Here is a 7,902-nt window from a genome sequence, read left to right on the forward strand (position 1 = left end):
ACAGTGCGCCGGGTGCGGGGGTGACCATCCTCAGGCAGACTGCCGTTTTCTTGATGCGATCTGCCGACATTGTGACAAAAGGGGGCACATCGCTCGAGTCTGCCATTTCAAACGAAACTACAGCCCCCGACAGCCAAACAGCAGCAGCCGAAGACGAGACAGCACCCCCAGGCAAGAGACCGCCAAGCCGAGAGCCAGTGGAGCCGAGATGGACGGAACCGTCGAAATGGCGAGAACCGACAAAGAGAGGAGACCCATCAGACGGTCATCATTGGCCATTCATCTAGCTGGGACGCCCGCAAGGTACACGTGGAAGTGGGCATCGAGGGCCAGCCATGCAAAATGGAGGTGGACTCCGGGTCCTACCTCTCCATGGTTGCATGGCGGGAAATCAAGCGCCTGGTGCCCAACATCCACAAAAGGGAACTGGAAAGCCAAAAGTTAATTCTAAAGGACGACCAAGGGAACTGCATCCCCGTAGTCGGAACCGGACAATTTAAAATCACCTTCAAAGGGTGAACAGAAGCACTTCCCCTAACAATCGTGGACCGAGACCGACCCAGCCTTTTGGGACTACAGTGGTTCACGCCACTCGGAATCGGAGTGACGGGCATCGACCACATCACCGAAGCAGACTGGGAGGAACAACTCGCGAGGGACTTCCAGGAGGTCTTCGACGGCAGCCTAGGCAAGTACCGAGGGCCCCCTATTTCCTTCAGCCTAGATCCCAGCATCCCCCCGATCCGCCTTAAGCCGCGGCGAGTGCCTTTCGCACTCAGACCCAAGATCGATGAGCAGATAGACAAGCTCATCAAACAGGGAGTGCTAGAACCGATCGACCACGCCAGATGGGAGACCCCCATAGTCACCCCGGTCAAGCCCGATGGGTCGGTGAGAATCTGCGGGGACTATAAGGCCACCCTAAACTGCACCCTACAGCAAAGCGCCTACCCCATCCCGGTAGTACAGCACCTACTGCACTCACTGGGGGGGGGGCACGGTTTTCGTGAAGCTCGACCTAGCACAAGCCTACCAGCAGCTGCCAGTCAACGCAGAAACCGCCGAGGCGCAGACCATAGTGACCCACCGGAGGGCTTTCCGCTGCAAGAGACTCCAGTTCGGAGTCAGCGTGGCACCAGGAATTTTCCAGAGCCTTATGGAAAGGCTACTCCAAGGCATCAAGGGGGTAGTGCGCTACTTTGATGATGTGCTGGTATCAGCGGCCAACATGAAACAATTAGAAAGCCACCTAAGGGAGGTACTACAAAAATTCAAAGACTCGGGGCTGAAAGTCAAAAAAGAAAAATGTCAGCTGTGCACCGAGAAAGTCGAATTCCTAGGGTACCTCCTGGACCAGCACGGAATCCACCCCACAGAAAAAAAATCAGAGCCATCAAAGAAGCCCCCAGGCCAAATAATAAAACCGAACTGCAAGCATTTCTTGGGCTGATTAACTTCTATAATGTTTTCCTGCCCCAAAAGGCGACTGCGGCGGAGCCTTTGCATAGGCTACTCGACAAAATGGCCACTTGGAACTGGGGAAGGCGAGAGGAAAGCGCATTCAACCGGACAAAAGACCTACTCACATCAGACGCTGTCCTCATTCAATACAGCGAGACCCTACCACTAGCGGTCACATGCGATGCATCACCTTTCGGCGTCGGAGCCGTCCTCAGCCACACTCTCCCGGACGGAAAAGAGGCACCCATAGCCTTCTTTTCAAGAACCCTCTTAAAACCAGAAAGAAACTACAGCCAGCTGGATAAGGAAGCCCTGGCAATCGTCGCCGCTGTAAAGAGGTTCCACGAGTACCTCTATGGCAGGACCTTTACCATTAACACCGACCACAAGCCGCTGCTGGGAATCCTGGCAGGGAACAAGGCCACCCCGAACATTCTATCCCCAAGAATGACAAGGTGGTCCGAATTCCTTGCCGCCTACACTTACCGGCTAACCTACCGCCCCGGTAAGACCATTGCCCACGCAGACGCCTTGAGCCCCACACCGCTGCCCGACCTGGATGCCGAACCAGCACCCACAACGTCCACCCTGAGCATAGAGACTACCCAATCTCCCCGTAACCGCGTCAGACATTGCCCGCGAAACCAATAAAGACAAACATCTGGCGCGGGTTTTGCATTGGGTAGAAAAAGAGTGGCCGGAAAAAGACGACGATTCAGGACATTTCAGAACCGGCAAACAGAACTTTCCATACAAAAGGGTTGTTTACTATGGGGGGATAGGGTTGTCATCCCGGGAAAACTACAAGAAAGGGTCTTGGAATTATTGCATGAAGGGCACCCGGGCATTGTTAAGACTAAAGCCCTGGCCAGGAGTTACGCCTGGTGGCCAGGGATGGACAGACAAATCGAGGCTTCGGTGGCGACATGCAGACAATGCCAAGCATCCAGGCCAAGCCCTCCCGCCGCCCCCATCCTGGAATGGGAGACCCCCAGGGGACCTTGGTCCAGGATTCATATAGACTTCGCCGAACCTACAAAGGGACACACCTTCCTCGTTACAGTAGATGCTTACTCCAACTGGCTGGAGGTAAGCAACATGAAAACCACCACCACGGAGGCCGTAACCAAAGAACTCAACAGACTATTCTCAACCCACGGCCTCCCAGATGTCATTGTATCAGATAATGGGCCCCAATTTACCTCGCTGGAATTCGAAAAATTCCTAGCGGAACGGGGAATACGGCATGCGCTGACCGCCAGCACATCCGGCGGCAAATGGGAGGGCGGAACAAATGGTCCAATTTACAAAAAAAACAATCCAAAAAATGGAAACCGGGGAAATACAAGAAAAGATTAATAAAATGCTACTCATACAACACATAACCCCAAACACGACAACCAACAAAAGCCCGGCAGAACTATTAATGGGGAGAAAATTAATGTCCCCACTTGACAGGCTGCACCCCACATACAACCCAGAAAAAAACCCCGACTCATCTAGCAAGCACCGAACATTCGCACCGGGCGACTCAGTATACGCAAAAAACCTCACAGGGGACCCACTCTGGGTACCAGCAACCATAACCCAGGTAACAGGTCCCCGCTCGTACCAGCTGCAAACAACCAACAGACGAGCATGGAAGAGACACATCGATCAGTTAAGATCAAGAACTAACACTGGGAAAGACAACCGACACGCAAGCACACACGGAAAAAGAAACCACAGGGGGAAGGGGAAACCCCAATACCAGCCAAGAGGGGAGGGAAAACCCCGGGAACCAAAATAAACAAACCCAACAAGAAAGAATCCAAGAATACTCACCAACCGAAACAGGAGCAGACGAACAACTCGAAGCCTCGCCTGGAAGAAACAGCCAAGCCAGCTCAACCAGCCCGGAAAGACCGGGCGGGAGCAACAAAGCCAGCAGCTCGACCAACCCGAGTAGACCGGGAGGGAGCTACGGCGAAAGGCCCGGCTCACCCTTCCAGGCGGTTCCATCGATGAAGCAAGGAGCAACACAGAACCCGACCGAACCGCTCGAAGACCAGACAACAACTAACCTGCGCAGGTCCAGTAGGCAAGTACGGAGCCCCGCCTACCTACGGGACTACGTCACGTAGGACCATACCAAGAGGGGAGGGGTGTTCTGTATTGTACATTAGCATTCTTGTAAATAACTGTTCTGATTGGCTAGGGCGCGCGGCGACTCGATTGGCTGAGCGAGCTGCACTGATTGGCCCGCTGCGAATCCCCCGCGATTGGAGGAAACCGATCGCGGGAGATTCAAAGTGGTGTCATTGGCTGCGGCTTGGCCGGCAAGTTCAATATAAGCCGCCACACACCCTAGCCGAGCCAAGCTGATCTCGGAATGAATAAAGAGCTGAAAATCACTGAGACTCGCGCCTTTCTTTCCGATCGGCGGACTTAACAGCCAGCATGATGTCACTCATGTTGGGGGTGCCTGTGATAGCCCGAGTGCTCTGCCAATGAAAACGGGCTCCCGAGCTCCATTTTCGGCTGGGACGACCTCCTGCAACCCTCTGCCAGCAAAAAAGAAGCTCAGGTGGGAGGGGGCTGCGTGTGGCCCTTGTGAGCTCCATTTTTGGCTGGGATAGCCTCCTGCAACCCTCTTGCCAGTGAAAATGGAGCTTTGGAAGGCCACACACGAGATCTGAAACAGTGCTTTCTTTATTGCTAATCTATTGCTAACTAAAAGGACAAGTATACACAAGGTGGTCACCAGATAGTGTACGATAAATCAAATCGACTATATTATTGATACAAGGAAGTGAAAGAACTCAATTATAACAACGAAGATCTTTCCAGGGGCCAATTGTGAAGCAAATTACAAACTCTTTATGTACAAGTTCCAAGTCAAGCTAAAATGGGAGAAAAAAAACTAAGCAGTTACCATAATATGATCTGAAGCATATATCCACCATTTTCAAGGAGAACATCAGGGCTTATTTTGAACCTTGCTGATAGGGAACAGTGAAATTGCTGCATGAAATCAAACACATTTTAAGGATGAATGTGAAAAGAGACTGTTAAAAGATCAAAAAACAGAAAAAAAGCAAACTGGAAATCAGAACAAATGGTAGAAATTGCAAGAGAAGCCAAACCCAAGAAAGATGCAAAGATCTCGGGAAGAACCTGAGAATAGTTAGAAAGAAACAAACAATATATGTGAAGATGGAAAAATACAGTTTTTGAAAACTCAGAAGAAGGGTCTAACGTTGAATTCTTATCCTAAAATTGCCAATGAACAGATAGTAACAAATTCAAAAACGCTCAACCAGAATGGAAGATGTGTATGTAGAGTATGTAATGTGTAGTAGAGATCTCATTGTTCAAGATACCCAGAAGATGTTCTCTGTTTATGAGAACATTTAATAGAAGAAGGTGAACTTAACAGGCATGATATTTTTCCGATTAAAATCGGAATTCCGATTTTTTTCGGAATTGCCCGGGCGAGCGGCGGGCGGGGGCGGGCGGCGCGGCGGTCGGTGCAAGGGGAGGTGGGAGCGCGCGTGGCGTGGGGCGGTCAGTGTGAGGGGCGGTCGGTGCGGCGGCGGGGCGGCGCGCAGCCGCGGCGGTCGGTGCGAGCAGTGGTCGGGCGGTCGGTGTGAGCGGCGGTCGGTGCGAGGGGCGGGCGAGCAGCGGGCGCGCGGCGGTCGGGTGACGGCGGTCGGGCGGTCGGTGCGAGGGGCGGGCGGCGGCGGGCAGCACGCCGCAGGCGGTCGGTGCGGGAGGGCGCAGCGGAGCGCGCGGCGGGCGGGTGATTTCTTTGGCCGGCCCCGATTTTTTTTTCTGAGGGAAATATCATGCCTGACTTAAATAAGTATTCTGGTTATTAGTATGTCTGAAGGCTAAAGGAACTCATGGAAGAATCAGTAAATATTCTAATCAAACTCTGCCAACAAAGCTGGAGAACAACACAATGGCCAACACATTGGAAGAGGTCTGTCTACATATCAAAAGAAAGGAGAGCATTTATATACCCTTTACTTTCACATTGTAGCAAAACAATGTATAGATCATTTAACATGGATTACAGCCATACATGGAAAAGGAAATGCTTGATGTCCAACTTTATTTTAGAAAAGGCAAAAGAAAAAAGAAAAAACAATTACTGATGCATACTGGATAACCGAGAATGCCAAAAAAAAGTCAGTATGTTCTTCATTGATTTTAATTTTTTAATAATGTTTATTCAAAGTTTAAAAACAAAAAATATTTTCTTTAAAAAGAGAAACGTTCTCACATTTTGCAACATTTTCATAGTGTACATTTCTATTAGTGTCAATTAAAGTAATTTACTACAACTAAATCTATAACTTGTTTCCTAAATCCTTACTTATTTATGTTATTATATTTATAATACAATATTTATTTAATTATATTACTTTATTCATTGATTTTAAACCGACTTTTGATTGTGCCTTATCTCAACTGTACTTAGGAAAACGGAACTCTAGAATCTCTCAATGTGCTCATGAAAAATCTATATATAAAAGACAGGAGAACTATTGTCTGAATAGAACAATTGTTTGGCAAGAGAAAGTTGCATAGGGATTCTGGGACGTAGAGTTTTGTCCCTTTCCACGCTAGGTCATCTCTTTGTTAAGATGTGTCAATTGTCCCGGAACCATAGAAAACGTTTTATGAGTTGACAGATACAAGATTACATGTCCTCCCTTGAATGTACTATATATTGAGGGAAGTTGCAATGGAAGAAGGTGAACATTTTTTAAAAAAATTTAATTGATTTGTCAATCACTTACAAGGTAATAGGTATAAGAATAAACATGAGTATGAATACAGGAAATAGATACAAATAAATGGGACAATAGGACAGGGATGGTAGGCATGATTGTGCACTTACGCACACCCCTTACAGACCTCTTAGGAATGGCATGGTTTTAAAATGACAGGAAAAAACACCAGAAACAAGCTATGCTAAAGCTTTTATCTGATAGCTGAAAATTCAAAGGATCTTCAAGTTGTATTGATTAAAGCCAAATAGTATAATAAGAAATGGGACTAAGATTAAATATAAAGATCAAACTAGCAAGAACCACAAGAATTGACAGTTCGGAGTGGTAAAGAATTTCTGTCTTTTAGGATCAATATCATAAGTAAAAGAATAAGCAGACAATCACCGACTAGCATCTGATAGCAATGGAAAATAACATGTTTATATCTATAATGATCTGAATTGTGCAGTCAATGGTGGTGGTTTTTGTGACACTCCATAGACACAACAGTTGGATTTTGAAGAAATAGGACAGAGAGATTATTGATGTTTTGGTATTGGAGAAAGCTCCTGAAAATACCATGGATGGCCAGGAAAATAAATGGTTCATAAAAATAAATCAATTCAGAGTTCTCATTTGAGGCACAATTACCAGGTTCAAATTATCATGTCCAGGACTGTTATGTTAAAACCTAATCCCCTTTAGAAGTGTATAATGCTGGGAAAGGTAAAAGGAAAGAGAAGAGACCCCTGGCATCAAAGTGGGTGGATTTTAATTACAGTACTGATGGGTGCAACATTATAAGACCTAAAGCGCCAGATTGGAGTCAGATCATCCTGGAAAAGGTTTATCTACATGGTCATTAAGAGTTGACACCAACTCAATGGCATAATCAGTTAACAATTTGTGTAGGATTTGCATACTTTTTTCTCTAGAGGTCAGTCAGTTTATCCAATATAAATTGTGCTGAAGCATTATCACCACCTTTCCCCACCTCTGAATTAGGGAAATGCTTTATTATAGCTCTAAATTGTGTGTCTCTGTTATGACCAGTGGTGGGATTCAATTTTTTTTTTTACTACCGGTTCTGCGGGCGTGGCTTGGTGGGTGTGGGAGGGGAAAGATACTGTAAAATCTCCAGACAGAGATGGTATTTGCCGGTTCTCCGAACTACTCAAAATTTCCGTTACCGGTTCTTCAGAACTAGTCAGAACCTGCTGAATGCCACCACTGAATATGACCCAGGTGGTCAAGGAAAGCAGGCCTCTAGAGCAGGGGTCTCCAACCTTGGCAACTTTAAGACTTGTGGACTTCCAACACCCCAAACTCCCCACGGCAAGGCAAAGAGCAAGTCAAGGCACCAGTCAAAGCCAGGGGAGTGTAAGCCAAAGCCAACAATTATTTCTGGTAAAGACTAACCCCTCACAGCTTCTTCTTAAGTGTTCTTTGTGAGGAGTAAGAAAGTCAAGCCCCAGAAGCTCCAGAGATAGGAAGTCTAGGCGTAGTGGCAAGAATGTAATAAGGGTGGAAACAAACAAAAAGAGATTGCTTACCGGTTCTCCGAACTGCTTAGAAAGTTAACAAGGGGTTCTGTCAGCCTCAAGAGATATCCATCCCTACCTATCAAGATATCTCCGCTCCTAATTATGGCTCATTTGTTGCTATGCTTTTTACTTCTCTT

This window comes from Notechis scutatus, chromosome 2 (assembly GCF_049901735.1).
Source record: "Notechis scutatus isolate UNSWTSFEM ecotype Mainland chromosome 2, rNotScu1.2, whole genome shotgun sequence".
In the NCBI taxonomy this organism is placed as follows: Eukaryota; Metazoa; Chordata; class Lepidosauria; order Squamata; family Elapidae; genus Notechis; species Notechis scutatus.